Source organism: Molothrus aeneus, chromosome 19 (assembly GCF_037042795.1).
Source record: "Molothrus aeneus isolate 106 chromosome 19, BPBGC_Maene_1.0, whole genome shotgun sequence".
Lineage (NCBI taxonomy): Eukaryota > Metazoa > Chordata > Aves > Passeriformes > Icteridae > Molothrus > Molothrus aeneus.
Genome location: NC_089664.1, coordinates 731172 through 745325, shown reverse-complemented (window position 1 = coordinate 745325; position 14154 = coordinate 731172). Strand labels below are relative to the sequence as shown.

General features: G+C 49.6%; 1 protein-coding gene across 4 annotated transcripts in view; it reads left to right on the top strand.

Moving 5' to 3' along the window:
* The first annotated feature begins 343 nt into the window (after positions 1-343).
* The window catches only part of EXD3 (exonuclease 3'-5' domain containing 3), a 252729-nt gene continuing 238918 nt past the window's right edge, over positions 344-14154 (top strand). For 3 of the 4 annotated variants that reach the window (XM_066562820.1, XM_066562821.1, XM_066562817.1), the window contains exons 1-2: positions 344-444; positions 5682-5747. The gene's annotated coding sequence lies outside the window, so the exon portion shown is untranslated. The remainder of the gene's footprint in view (positions 445-5681; positions 5748-14154) is intronic. The other variant, XM_066562818.1, reaches the window with a different exon arrangement.

Below are 14154 nucleotides of genomic sequence, written 5' to 3'. Positions count from 1 at the left end.
ACAGCTGAGCGGGCACTGGGGGGGTGCTGCTGGCTGAGGGCACCAGAGGGCACTTGACCTGACCAGCCGCCAGAAGCGAGCCCGCGGCCAGCGCTGCCGCGGCCAAAGTACCGCTTTGGGAGCTTCTTTGAATAAAATATTTAACGTAAATTTAATACAGTAGATATTCTCACGGCCGCGTGGGTGCGAATTAACTACAGTACGTACGGCAGCAGAGGCGCGCCGTACTCTGGTAAATACGGTAGAGCCCCCCCCCCCCCCCCCCCCCCCCGCCCGGGCTCGCGCGCTGCTGAGGCCGACATCGCCCCCTGGCGGCGCCGCGCCTCGGTGCCCCGGAACAGGACACCGATGAGGGCGCGGCGCCGTGCGCGAGACGTTCCGGGGCCGCTGGTGTTTGGTGCGAAGCGGCGGGGAAGGCTTTAGGCGACGGACCGGCGGTGCCAGGTGAGTCCCGGGCGGGCCCGGAGCGAGCGGGGTCGGCCCGGCCCGGCCTGGGTACCTGCACCAGAGCGGGCCCCGCCTGGCTTGGGCACCTGCCCCGGAGCGGGCCCGTGCGGCTCGGCCGCCCAGAGGAGCGGCGAGCGGGCGGCGTGGCGGGGCCGCTCCCGGGCTCCGCATGGCGCCACGAAGCGGCTCCGGGGCTGGCGGGACCGTGCCGGTGCGGCGGAGCGGGCCGGGCCGGGTCGGGTCGGGGCGGGCTGGGCCGAGGGCTGCGCGAGGAGCCGGTGCCTGCGGGGAGCGGGGCGGAGAGCACGGTCAGGAGCAGCGGGGATTGATTGCACCTTCAACTCCCCGGGGCGGCGGGACGGAGTCACAGCGGGCACGGCTGGAGCGAGTTAAGGGCAAGTTTACAAACCGGAGTCATCCGCGGCAGCCCTGCGGTGAGACTCGGGGGTTTCGGTCTGAAACAAACTGGTTGAGCTCCCTGCCACTGATCTGAAGTGTTACAGAGAATGGGAAAGAAGAGTCAGTGGAATTGAAGTTCTGCGAGTATTGTCCACAAGTGGAAATAAAAAATGTGGTTTAGGAAAAGAAAGACAGTTTGTTAACGTGATGTCAGCAGCAGGAGTGGAATAAAATGAGCAGCTAAAACGTTGTATCTAATTAGATCCTGCAGATGAAGGCTGACCCACGTGTGGTTGGAAAGGACCCTACTGGTACTCCTTCTTGGGAAGGGATTTCAGCATCTGAGCCAACTGATGAATGCTTAGAACCACATACTTGGATTTTCTGAGGAATTGAACTCTAGTGCAACTTGACAAGTTAATTCAGCAGGTGGTGCCATACAAAATGTAAGAATGGCGTTAGGACAAACTGTGCCTCAGCTGGGAAATGGATGGCTGGGAATCAGCTGCTCCCCACACCTTGGTTCAGTCCCTGGCTGAGCCCAACGCAGCTGTGCCACCTTTGCTGTTTGGGGTCCCTGCTGACACAGAGGGGACATGGCAGGGACAAGGTGCTGCTGGCCTGCCTACCTGGGTGGTTCCACGCGGCAGGAGGATCTTGATACCAGGACAGCTTCCACCACAGGCACTGCTGGGGGTGGAGGGGGAAGGGCAGGACACAGCTGCATCAGTGGCACCATCTGAACTGCACTGCTGGGGGAGGAGTTGATTGCTTGTGTGGTTTGCAGTTTTTCTAAAGAAAATCAAGCTGCAGTGACCATGTGTGTGCCCGTGGTTAGAATGGGCTGTCAGGGCACCTCTGGTTCCAGGAGCTCTCCAGTGAGATGGAAAAATTCTGGGGAGTTCAGGGCAGGCCACAGAAATGCTCTGGTTCTCGAAAACAAGCCCTGAATAAGCTCAGCTTATTCAGGCACATTCAGGAGAAGAGAGCTCAGGCACTCTGGAAATCCATGCCTATGGGAAGTTCTGGCACAGCTGGATCCTGTCAGCCTTCCCAAAGCACACAGTGGGATCTGCTAACTGAGGCACAGCAGCACAAATTCTGTTAAATGTGACCCGGCTTCCCAGCGGTGGTGGAGGGTAATAACAGGAGGAGTTTGGGCAGAGGGAAGGCCTGGCAGTGTTGGGAGCTCCCTTTGAAGGGTCTCAAGGCTGAAGGTGTGCTCAGAACAGACTCCTGGGCAGTCTGGGGGCTAGGCCAGTTTGGGCAAGCAGTAGGGCAGAAACAATCACATTTTAACATCTGGAACAAAACCAACGAAATGCATCTTCTGGAACATAAATGCTCCATCAGAAAAGCTCTGTCTGGAGTTCCTAAGGCAGCAGTGCTGCCTGTAGGAATGCTGGCACTGAGCTGCAGACTGTGCAGCTGGTTGCAGTTGAGCACTCAGAACACTCCTCTGGTGGCGCTGCTCATACAGAGCCCCTCAAGTCAGCGTGGGCTGCACACAGCCCGTGCAGACACAGAAGGACTAAACTGAACACTTGAAATTGCTCTTTTCCACTGCAAACAGCAACTGGCACAGCTGGAACCAGTGCAACTTGTGGGATTCTCCAGAGGCAGCATGGAGAGAGGTGAGAGGCAGCAGGGAGAGCTCCCTGTGCTGGGAGTTCCCACCTCTGAAGTGGTGCAGAGGGATCCTCACACAGAGGTGGATGCCAGTTCACAGAGGCTCAGTTATACTCAGACAACCAAAGCAGCTGCTCCTGTGAATAAATAATTTACCTGAACATGCATTAAATAACTTGCTGATGTGTGCAGAGATGTAACCTGGGAGGAGAGGGAATGGCATAGGGCACCTCTGGGCTAATGACAAAGACATTTTATTGGAATTAAGAGTGTTCTTCTGAACCAAGTTTTAGTAATTTAATTCATAAGCTAATTACTGAGTCTGTGTAAAATGTCTTTAAATAAAAATATATTTTTTGTAGTTCTCTGAGGATTCTTAGTGCTCTGGCAGCCTCCTCAAGCAGCTCCCTTGGTAACCAGGGGCACTGGAGGGAGGGCTGGTCACATAGGAGCTGAGGAACAGAAACAAGACATGTGCCAAGGGCTGAACATCCTGCAGATTCACATGTTCATCTCTCATCTGAATGAATGTGTAATAAATTGATACAGTGTTGGAGGAGCTATGGCAGATGTCAGTGATAAAGGTCTGAAAAAATCTTACAGAAAAATGAAAGAAGGGGGTGTGTATATGTGGGATATTGGAAGTCTGGAAAACTTTTCCCAGAAGATAAAAGTCTTTGACTCTTTTGGAATACATGTGGAGGCTGGGTGTTGCAATGTGACCCAGTGGTATTAACTTGGGCCTGGCAGGTGAGAGCCTTGTCCAGGTGTTTGAGGTCAGGAGCAGTGTGTTCTTTTCCCCCCTGTGCTGACTGAACTCCCTGCTGGGAGGCCTGGGACAGATCCTGCTTTGTGGGCTGCAGGTGAGAATCAGGCAATAAGCCCTGCCTGTTTCATTACCAGCTTACTCAGGCTCAGCTTTGCCACTGACTGGGCTCTGGCTCTGGGCACAGCCCCTCGTGCTGGCTCTGAACAGACCTGTCCGAGGGTTGAGGCAATTGCTTCTGTCAAAGACATTTCTACAGAAGGAAAAAAAATTCATGTGTTGCTAATTCTTACAGAATAATCCTCCTTGCAGATTCTTCTGCAAGGAGTAGGTGGTAAAGATTTTAAATTCTGCAGGTAAAGAAAGATGAAGTGTTTTGGAATCTGGTCAGACCAGGAACAGTTAAAAACTCTCCAACTTCTGTAACATCACCTGTAACATGAGGGTTCTGTGCCTTCTCTGACCCTATCCCATGGACAAGGTTGTGTATTCCTTGTACTTGCCACACTGTGAACGTGAAGAAGGAATGTGCTAATGAAGAAAAAGGAGATATAAATAAGAAAATAAGAATGGAAGAATTAAGCAAAGAAAGAAAAAGTCAAATTTCTGTTGTGTAGAATTTGAAGCTGACATATCAGGAGTGGTTCCTGTTGGTGTCCTGCTCTGGGGCTGCTGTTCCTGCAGGCCATACCTGCCCCTGCTTGTCATGGTAGCAACTGACATAAAAATGCATCAAAGACTTTTTTTCTTGTCATAATATAGCAGCCAAATTCTCTGCCCAGTGCTTCAGTCCATCTCTGAGTCTGTTTGGGAGAGCAGAGCTGCAGGTGTGTCTGCACAGGTGAGCTCTGGCTCCTGTGCATTGCTGTATCCTTGTCCCACGCTACTGAGCCAGGGCAGGAGACACTCCAGCTCTACATGGATTTAATGCCTTTAAATAATTTCCCCTTTGTTACATCTCCAGCTCTGCCAAGGGTATGGTCACATTTCATGTTAAGTCTAAATGTGTGGCTGCTGTCATTTTAGACTCTTTTGATTAATATAGCACTTTTTTTTTGCTTATTCCATGGTTTGTGATACCTGCACAATGTGATTTATTCTTGGCTGTTGCTCATCTTGCCTTCAAAAGCAGAGTGCCTAACAAGGGGTTACCCTTACAGCTCTGCACACAGCTGTGGTTCACTTACTCATTTCAGGTATTAATTTGCTCTTGCATTTTTTTACACTTTTTATTGTCTGCTGAATAGGATGCAGGTCTGGTTCAAAAGAGACTGTCTAATCATTTTTGATTTTACACCAATTCACTGAGCCTTGTTTGGGTTACATGTTCATGAAAGAAAAGTCTCTTTTTCAAAACAGCCAGGACACTGCCCACTGCTGATCTTTGTAATGACAAACTCTGCCTGAATCTCCTCAAGGAATAAGCTGTTTTGTCAGGAAGAGAGTTGGCTGGAATGTAGCAGTGCTGTGAGGAGTGTTTGAACACAGGAGGGACTCAGCACTGCTTGGGAACCTCTATCAAACTGCTCCACGTGGGTTCCGTGGGTTATGCAATTACCTGTACACTTTTGGAAAATATTCCTGTGGGACTTGAATCTCCCAGTGTTAGAAACTGAAAGGAAATGAGTTTGGCTCTTTGAGGAGGCCAGTGCAGTTGGGCTGTACAGGCTCAAGCTACAGTTTCAGCTGGAGCAGGGCAGGTTTTTGTTACCTGTGCAGCTGAGGGTGTCCTCCAGGGCTGTTTGTGAGTAGTGGTGGCCCCTGGGCCATTGCAGGCATGGAGTGGAGCTTTCCTGGAGGTGTTGTGCTTGTCGAAGTGGATAACCCGTGTGGTCAGGGTGCTGGTTCCCTGCATGCTTCATCACATTGGTAACGTGTTCTTAGTCTTTGGTGACCCAAACGGAATCACAGAATCCTCTGAGCTGGGAGGGACCCACCAGGGTCACCCAGCCCAGCCCCTGTCCCTGCCCAGACCCCCCAGCAGCCCCATCCTGGGCATCCCTGGCAGCGCTGCCCAAAGGCTCCTGGAGCTCTGGCAGCCTCGGGGCCGTGCCCATTCCCTGGGCAGCCTGGGCAGTGCCAGCACCCTCTGGGGGAAGAGCCTTGCCCTGAGCTCCAGCCTGAGCTGCCCTGGCCCAGCCCCAGCCGTGCCCTGGCTCCTGTCCCTGTCACAGGGAGCAGAGATTGGAGCTGCCCTGCGGGAGGAGCTGCAGATTCCTCTGAGGTCTCCCCTCATTGCACCCATGATCTTAACATTACAGTAAAAATGCTTAGCAAGAAGTGAAGAAGTTACCAAGTATGTGAGAGGGGTTCAAGGAAGAATGTGCTGCCTATCAGCTCTGTCTCCCAGCCTGCATTAGCCAGGTGCCTGCTGGCTCTGGGGCTGAGGTGTTGATTGCCAGGTGTCCCGGTGCTCACAGGTCTGTTTGCTTCCTCGCAGCTCCTGGTGGCAGCAGGGTCCCCCAGACATCGCCCAGCAGTGACACCTCCACTATCCTCCCTCGGGGTGAGTTTGCCAGATCTGTTCAGAAGCTTCTGACTTGCATCTGGCAGGATGGGGGCAGTGCAGCTTCAGGAACTTCTGCCCCTTTCCGTTCTGTCTTGTAGGAGCTTGGAAAAGGATCATTTGCACCTTCTGCTCCCAGTTGGGGTGCTGAGTGGATGCCTTGGTGCAGGACAGGGGGAGGGAGGGGACAGGAGGTACACAGGAGCTGCTGTGACTCTGCTGAGCCCCTCTGAGCAGCTGTGCTCTCCTGGCATAGCTGCAGGCACAGCTTCAAGGGCAAGGAACAGCCTTGTTCTGACAATGTGATGCTGAGATTATTCAAGTGAATTTCTGTTCTGAGGATCAGCATGGCATTTGTGTCTCAAGAACTTTTCTGGTTTGCAGGATGCTTCATTGGTTATGTAGGTGGGTGAAAGGGAACTGGGCAATAAACCATGTGTCTGCTGTATGAACTTGTAGCCAGTCCTGTTCCACTACTGCAGTCTGTGTGACCACTCTTGGGTGCAGACCTAATAGTCAGTATTTTATGGTACACCAATGTATTAAGGAATATATTCAAGGAGATTCCATTTTGATTTGTGAACTTCATTGATTATATTAACTTATTTTTGTAAAGTTTGATTTAACTACATCATGTGTTGAAAAGTTACCCAGCAATCCCTTACGAATTGTGTAAAACTCAGTTTATCTTTAAAAGTTGTACTGGGTTAGCTTTCATCTTACTCAGTATCCTTTCTTCTCTTGGAAGGGGAGAACTGTGAATTTTCCCATCTTTCTCTATAGTCCTGGTGCCTACTGAGGTACTTACCAACGAGGGCTTGCACAGTGCCGGGCAGTATAAAATATCTGTGCAGAAGCAGTCACCAGTTAGTGTCTGTCATCTGCTTTCCCGTTTTCAAGTGGAGACAAGGCTCATTTGGGGTTTTCCTGGTGTTCCTGTGTGTGTGAAATGCAGCTGCAGCCTCGTTAGAGGGCACTCTGGAATCACCCAGGGAGCTGAGCAGCCTCATTCTCCTGCAGCTCTCCAGAGAAATCCTGCTGCAAACGTCCTTGGCCCCAGAGCAGAAAGTGGGAATGTGGAGCTGGTTTTCCCTGGGTACCGGTGATCCAAGGCTGGACTGCCTGTGCTGTGGGCTCAGTTCATGCTTGTGCTCTGTATGGAATATAGCAACAATTTATTCAAGAACTCACTGCAGTTTTCCAAATGTGAATTAATGAACTTGTTTTTCTCATGGCCTTTACCCCATAAACTGCCCTGATCCTAAATCTGTAACATTTTGGATATTGGTTTTTGGTTGCTATTGTCTTTAAAAAAGTAAATCCTTGATAAAAATATAAGGTCCTTCAGAAACTCCTGGGTTTTAGTACCAGCCCTTCCACCAGTTCTATCTGTCTCTTTGACAAACAGTTTGTTGTGTCTCCTTTCACTTTCTTTGTGTCAAAAAGAGAATAATGATTTTTATCTTGGATGAATTAATCAATATATAAAAATGTGCTTTGAAATCTGAAGTGGTTTAGAATTTTTTGAAAATATAGTTAAAATATTGAACAAAACAGGAGTCAGAGAAGTCAAATTTAAGACCATGATTATTATTCAACTGCTTTTGTGGTGCTTCTGTTCTGGCAAGATTATAGAGCCAGATCATTTGCATTACTTTTGATTTCCTGATGTTTTTAGTTTTTTGTCCAAGGAACAGCATATTTATATGCAGGAGTCAGATTGTCTGTAAACACAAACATAATCTCACCTTTGTCCAAACACACCTTGTTTTGCTTTTACAAAACCAAACCAAACCGGTGGGACCCAGAATTGCTAATTCTGAGCAATTAGCACTGACTCATCCCCAGCCTGGGGAAGCTTGGCAGGAGCCAGGTGGTGTTTCCTGGGCTGGAGCCGGCCCTGCAGGGCACAGAGCTCAACCCTGAGCTCTGTCTCCTTTCAGCCTCTGGGCCATGGCTCCTTTCAGCCTCTGGGCCATGGCTCCACTCAGCTCTGAGCTCTGGCTCCACTCAGCCTCTGGGCCATGGCTCCACTCAGCCTCTGGGCCATGGCTCCACTCAGCTCTGAGCTCTGGCTCCTCTCAGCCTCTGGGCCATGGCTCCACTCAGCCTCTGGGCCATGGCTCCACTCAGCCTCTGAGCTCTGGCTCCACTCAGCCTCTGGGCCATGGCTCCACTCAGCTCTGAGCTCTGGCTCCACTCAGCCTCTGGGCCATGGCTCCACTCAGCTCTGAGCTCTGGCTCCTCTCAGCCTCTGGGCCATGGCTCCACTCAGCCTCTGGGCCATGGCTCCACTCAGCCTCTGAGCTCTGGCTCCACTCAGCCTCTGGGCCATGGCTCCACTCAGCTCTGAGCTCTGGCTCCACTCAGCCTCTGGGCCATGGCTCCACTCAGCCTCTGAGCTCTGGCTCCTCTCAGCCTCTGAGCTCTGGCTCCTCTCAGCCTCTGAGCTCTGGCTCCTTTCAGCCTCTGGGCCATGGCTCCACTCAGCCCTGAGCTCTGGCTCCTCTCAGCTCTGGCTCCACTCAGCTCTGAGCTCTCACTCCACTCAGCCCTGAGCTCTGGCTCCACTCAGCCTCTGGGTTCCCGGTGCTGTGGGAGCTGCAGGTGGGGGCTGCGTTCTGTCACTGCTCTGGGGTGCCCCCGTCCTCTCCGGGATGGGAGGGAAGGATGGGATGGTGTGACAGGTGACAGGGCAGGGACAGCTGTGCACAGAGCCAGCTGACTGAGCAGCTCCATCCAGAGTGCCATGTGTGCCCTGCCAGGGAGCTGTACTCCAAGGAGCAGCTTTGCTGTCCATAGGGCAGGGACAGTGAACACTGACCACAGGAGTGTTTATCAGAGCAGGTTCTGTGCTCAGCCAGGAGACAGCACTTGCTTTGGAGTCCTGAATCACTGTGCCAGGCTTCTGTGAACTCACTTGGACACGAGACTTCATTCTCCACAATCAAAGCAGAATAATAAGAAAAAGTTCTGGTCAGGCCTACTTTTTCCTCTCCTAGTTTTTAATCTCCTCTTGCACTTTCCCTTTCTGTCCCCCCAGAACTTTCCATCCGCTTGGAAGCTTTTTGGCAAAGAGGGGTTGCCTGCTCAGGGATTCTCCAGCATCCCTCTGTGGGAGAGCACAGGAGGAGGCAGCAGGAGCTGCCAGAGCCCCGTGGGTGGCTGCGGGTGTGTGGGAAGCAGACCTGGGGAGATGCTGAGCCTGTGAGGCAGCTGATGGCACAGGGTGACAGCCCCTGCAGGCTGGGCTGGGCTGGGCTGGGCATCCTGCAGAGCAGCCCTGGGACAAAGGCAGGCACTCTGCACTTCCCAGCTCCCACTGCTGGGAGTGCAGTGGCACAGCTGCTCTGGGCAAAGGGAGTGGCGGGGGAGGACAGAGCAGCCCAGAGCTGATCCGGGCTGGTGTGTGCCCCCTGGATCCCTTCAGGGAGTTGGGAATACAGCAGCAGACAGGCAGGCTGGGATGGCCTCCCAGTGACTGCATCAGCTGGAATTCCTGAGGAACCTTTTATTTGTCTGGCTGGCAGATGGATTTTAAGGTGGAATGGAATACACAGGGACTTCTCTGGCAGAGATAAAAAACAGTTGCTGGGCTTAAAGCATCTCGTCTGTAAGACTGGGGATTGTGGTTTTTAATGGGTTTGAAGAGTGTTTCTTGTACTCTTGTGATTTCTGTTAGTGACTTCAGGACTGACATTGTGAATGGCAGAGGCTTCAGCCAAAATCTTCACCCCTTCAGTGTTATCCTCCATCCCAGTGTTATCCTCCATCCTCTCTCATGTTTTACCACAGTTTGGATATTCTAAGAAGTCGTGGTAATCCAGGAGCCAGGGACATTTCAAAACATGCCTGAAGAGGAACTCTACCTTGCTTGTAGGAAACACTTTCTGCCAGTTTTGAGTAATATCTCCTCACAGAACATTTCTGTGGAACTGAAAGTTTTGTTTTATGGTGATGGTGTTTTGTTTTTTGTCACTGTTTGAAGACAGCTGTGTTCTGTGGTGACTTGTTTGCCTGAGTTGGCCAATGCCATCCCCACAGCACAATGTCTTAAGGGGAATTGTTAGATGCTTTAACTTGGAAATCAGCTCCAGGTACAAATTAGATTTTTATTATGCAGTACGTAGACCCATCTATAGTTGCAGTTCAGTACTCAAGTTCTGCCAAACTCTGATTCTGCGCAGTATTTTGGGGCTGGTGGTGTGGCTGAGGCTTCTGAGCCCCTCCCTGCTGTTCACCTGCCCCACAGTGATGCTCTGACTGGGCAGGTTCTTGTGCTGGGCTCAGAAGCCACTGTGGGACAATTTGTGTGTGACAGGAGGAGGCAGCAATAGTGCAGAGTGTCTCCTGCTTAAAAAAGAGTGAAAAAACCCCTGCTGATAGAGGTTAAAGAAACAAATACAACTGTAAAAGCACATGAGAGAAGCATAATAGGAAAGCTTAAATTTTGGGCAATTTTCTGCCTAATGTAATGATGTAATGGAGCAGGAACCACTTTTTCCTTTCTTTTTTCTTCTCTTGTTTCTGTAGGAGCCCAGTGGTGCTGTCTGGCTGACTTGTCAGAGGTTTAAGCACCAAAAAGTAACCAACTTTAACTAAAGCAAATGCAAAACTTTGGGTATATGCTTAAAACTCAATAGAAAATGATCAAACAAAAAAGAACAAAAATGGAGAAAGTCTTTTGTGTACAATGTCCAGAGCAATTTTAAAATACTCTTGTTCCATGCCTAAATAAATGGTTGTTTCAGCCAAAGAGAAATCTTTCCTTATGATTTATTACACTACTCTGGATATAAGGCCTCTGAGCAGGATTGTCAGTTTATTAGAACAGCTTTCTTCTCCTTTCAGATTTAATCCACATGTTGTTGTATCAACAGAGTCTTTGCTCAGTTAGGAGTTATCCTTTTTTAATAATAATAAAAAAGTGAAAACACGTGTTTTTTAACAGCCCTATTACAAAGAAGCCTAGGATGACATAGGGAGAGGTGATCATCAAATGGTGACTGTAATTTGTAACTTCAGAGTGCTAAGAGGGTGAAAAATGGCCCTTTCCCCTCTGCCTGGGGCAAGCCTGGCAGGGACAGGAGGAGGCAGCATTATCTTTGGCCAGGATTTCCGAGGTTTTTTCCCCAGCTTGTGCAGTGATGCTAAACATGCTCTTTTTAGTCAACTCTAATTTCCTTCCTTTTTTTTTTAAAGGGGAACTTATCTAGAGGTGTATGTAATTCACATTTCCTTCCTTCCTGTCTTCCTCCCCTGTAAAGAAGTTCTTTCTTGGACCCCTCCTGTGTTCTAAATGGAGAGGAATTACTCTCAGAAAACTCATGAGTTTGGTATTATTCCTATACTTGGTTTTGTGAGAAAACATTTATTTTAACTATAAATGCTTGCTCAATACAAGCATGAGGGTGCAGAATTGCACATGAGAGCTGCTCAGTGAAGCAGCTCACTCCATCACATGATGATAACCTTTGCTTGGCCCTGTCACCCCACAGTCCTGCAGCTCAGGAATTAGTGCTGAAGCACCTCAGCACCTCCTGAATTGGCAGCTTGGGACCCAAATGTGGCCAAAGGCAGAGCAGTTCTGGTGTTGATATTTCTGTTGCCAGTCTGGTTTCTTCCAGCTAGTGCTGGACTCCTGGCAGTCATCACAGTCCCCTTTAATTCTCTTGCAGATGTCAGCACAGCAGCTCCTGCCTCAAGTGTCAATAGAATCATTTGTAGTTGGTGTGATTTTAAAAGAAGCTGCTAATAACATGTCTTAAAACAGATTGAATTGGTCTGGCATTTAAGAAATGTGGTATAAGCCTATTCTACTCCTCAGAAGTATAGAATAGAATAGAGTAAAAAAAGATCCACCCTTAAGCCTTAAATAGTGAAGGGGGAAAGAAGGTTGTGTCCTTGCTGCCAGAAGCAGATGCAGGGATAGCCTGGCAGGGATATTGGAGCTCTGGGGAAGGAGAGGTCCTGCTCTATCAGACAAATCCCTTGGTCCATCTTGAATCACAGAATTTCAGACTGGTTTAGGTTGGAAGGCACCTTAAAGCCCATCCAGTGCCACCCCTTCCATGGGCAGGGACACCTCCCACTGTCCCAGGCTGCTCCCAGCCCTGCCCAGCCTGGTCTTGGGCACTGCCAGGGATCCAGGGGCAGCCACAGCTGCTCTGGGCACCCTGTGCCAGGGCCTCCCCACCTCACAGGGAAGAATTTCTTCCTAATCTCTAATTTAATCCCACCCTCTGGCAGTGGGAAGCCATTCCCCTTGTCCTGTCACTACCTGCCTGTATGAAAAAATCTGTCTCCATCCTTTTTACAAGCTCTCTTTAGGCTCTGGAAGGGGCTCTAAGATGTCCAAGGAGCCTTCTCCTCTCCAGGTGAGCACCCCCAGCTCTCCCAGCCTGGCTCCAGAGTAGAGGGGCTGCAGCCCTTGGAGCATCTCCATGGCCTCCTCTGGACTCTCTCCAGCATTTCCAGGTCTTTTCAGTGCTGAGGCCTACAAAGCTGGGCACAGCACTGCAGGTGGGGTCTCATGAGGGCAGAGCAGAGGGGGAGAAAAGAAGACAGAATCCTCAAGAGCTTGTGCAGACCCTCAGGACTGGCAGCACCTTTTGGTTGGGTCAGACTGGCCTGGCTTTGTCAGTGCCAGGCAGGCAGAGCTGGCAGGGCAGGCAGTGCAGGCAGAGCCAAGCAGGGCAGGCAGGGCTGGCAGAGCTGTGCCAAAGCAGCAGGCTGTTCCTATATAGGCAGCTGAGGGACAATTGCCCCCCTGGCTGTGAACTGTTGGAGTGTTCCTTGCACAAGAAGGAAAACACCTTTGAGTGACTGTGGAATGCAGACTGGGGGTTGGGTTTGTTTTTGTGCACACTGGCCTTATGTCACTGCTGCCTTTTTCTCGCAGGCTGAGCATACCTCTCCAAAGCAAGATAAATTAAAACACAGATCTTGGGAGGACTGGACTTTCCAAGCTCTCTCAGAGTCTCCTGTCCTCAAGTCCTTCTAGCGTCTGAAGTTCTCCATCCCTTGGTCCTACTGGGAGCTCAGATTAGGTTTGTTTCCTTTGCAGTGTTCCCCTGTTCCTCATGGCTGCTGGCCCTATTGCTTCTCAAAATAGCTTAGAGTAGAATAATTTCCAGAGCAGTGGTAAATGAAGAGGACATTTGGCTTGTAAGAAAAATGTCTTTATAGGTGGATTTTGCAGGGCACTGTACTATGTTGTGCTTTCATCTATAATATCTTTGGGCAACCTCACCCCACTTTGAAGTTGGCCATTCTTTGAGCAGCTGACTGGATTGGAAAACTCCAGAGGTCCTTCCCAAACTAACTGACTCTGATTCGCTTTTCTTGTAGAGTTCTGGCAAAGATCTTTCTTTTGGCTTCATTTCCATCTCCCTTCCTTCATGCTCAACAGCTTTCATCATGTTCCCATCATAAGCAGTTCTTTAAACTGAAGTGATGTGTAAACATCAGGAACAGTTTCTAAACTGTAACATGAGTCTCCTTCCCTCATAGTTTAGACTTATTTTATGCTGCCATATTCAGATGATGTGAAAAATCAATTTTCTTTTATTACTATGTATTAAGAGCTAATAACTTTTTTTTTTTTGTCCTCAGAGAGAAACATTTTACTATGGGGCAATAAAAAGAATAATTCTCTAAAGGTTAATGGGTTGTGTTTTCAAATCAGCTTTGGTCCTGTGCACTCTTTGCTGGAAAGCTGCAGAAGAAGGAAAGACAAAAAGAAAATAGCCTTGTTATTTAGGATCTATAAAATGATATTGTTACTGCCTTTTTAGTGAGTGTTGCATTTTTGTATTAAAAACTGGAGTTTAGGGAAAGATACTGTTTTTATGGATATTGGTAACTATTATCCAAACACTTTAGTTCATACTTAACTTCATGCTGTACAGCATTTTGCTTAAAATTTCAGCAGTTGTTGAAGTTGCTTTGACTGGTAGTGGGCCTGGTGATGTGTGTGAGTGCTGCAGGAGCTGTGCTGGGCAGGCACTGCTGACAGCTGCTGGCTCGCCTGCAGTTACAGTTTTATTCTGGGGGCAGGACAGGATGGTGGGGCACTTAAATGGAGTTCCAGATACCAGAAGTATAATTTATCACATGTGTCCTCCAAACTGGAGCTGCCTGATCTCAGAGTTGCTGCCTGCTGTGTGCTCAGACCTTAACCTCTGTGTTTAGATTGCCAATGTGGTGCCAATTAGTGGGACTGGGATGCGGACGCTGAGGAATATAACTCACTTCACATGAGCTGCCAAACAACTAGCAGATGTTGAGCTAATGGGTCTTGGCTACTACCAGCCTGACTTGGATTTCAACCCAGAGGTGAAGGAATTTATTTCTCTCTCATTACCGATTCCCTTGTCCCAAGATTTGGGAATTCCACCAGCTTACT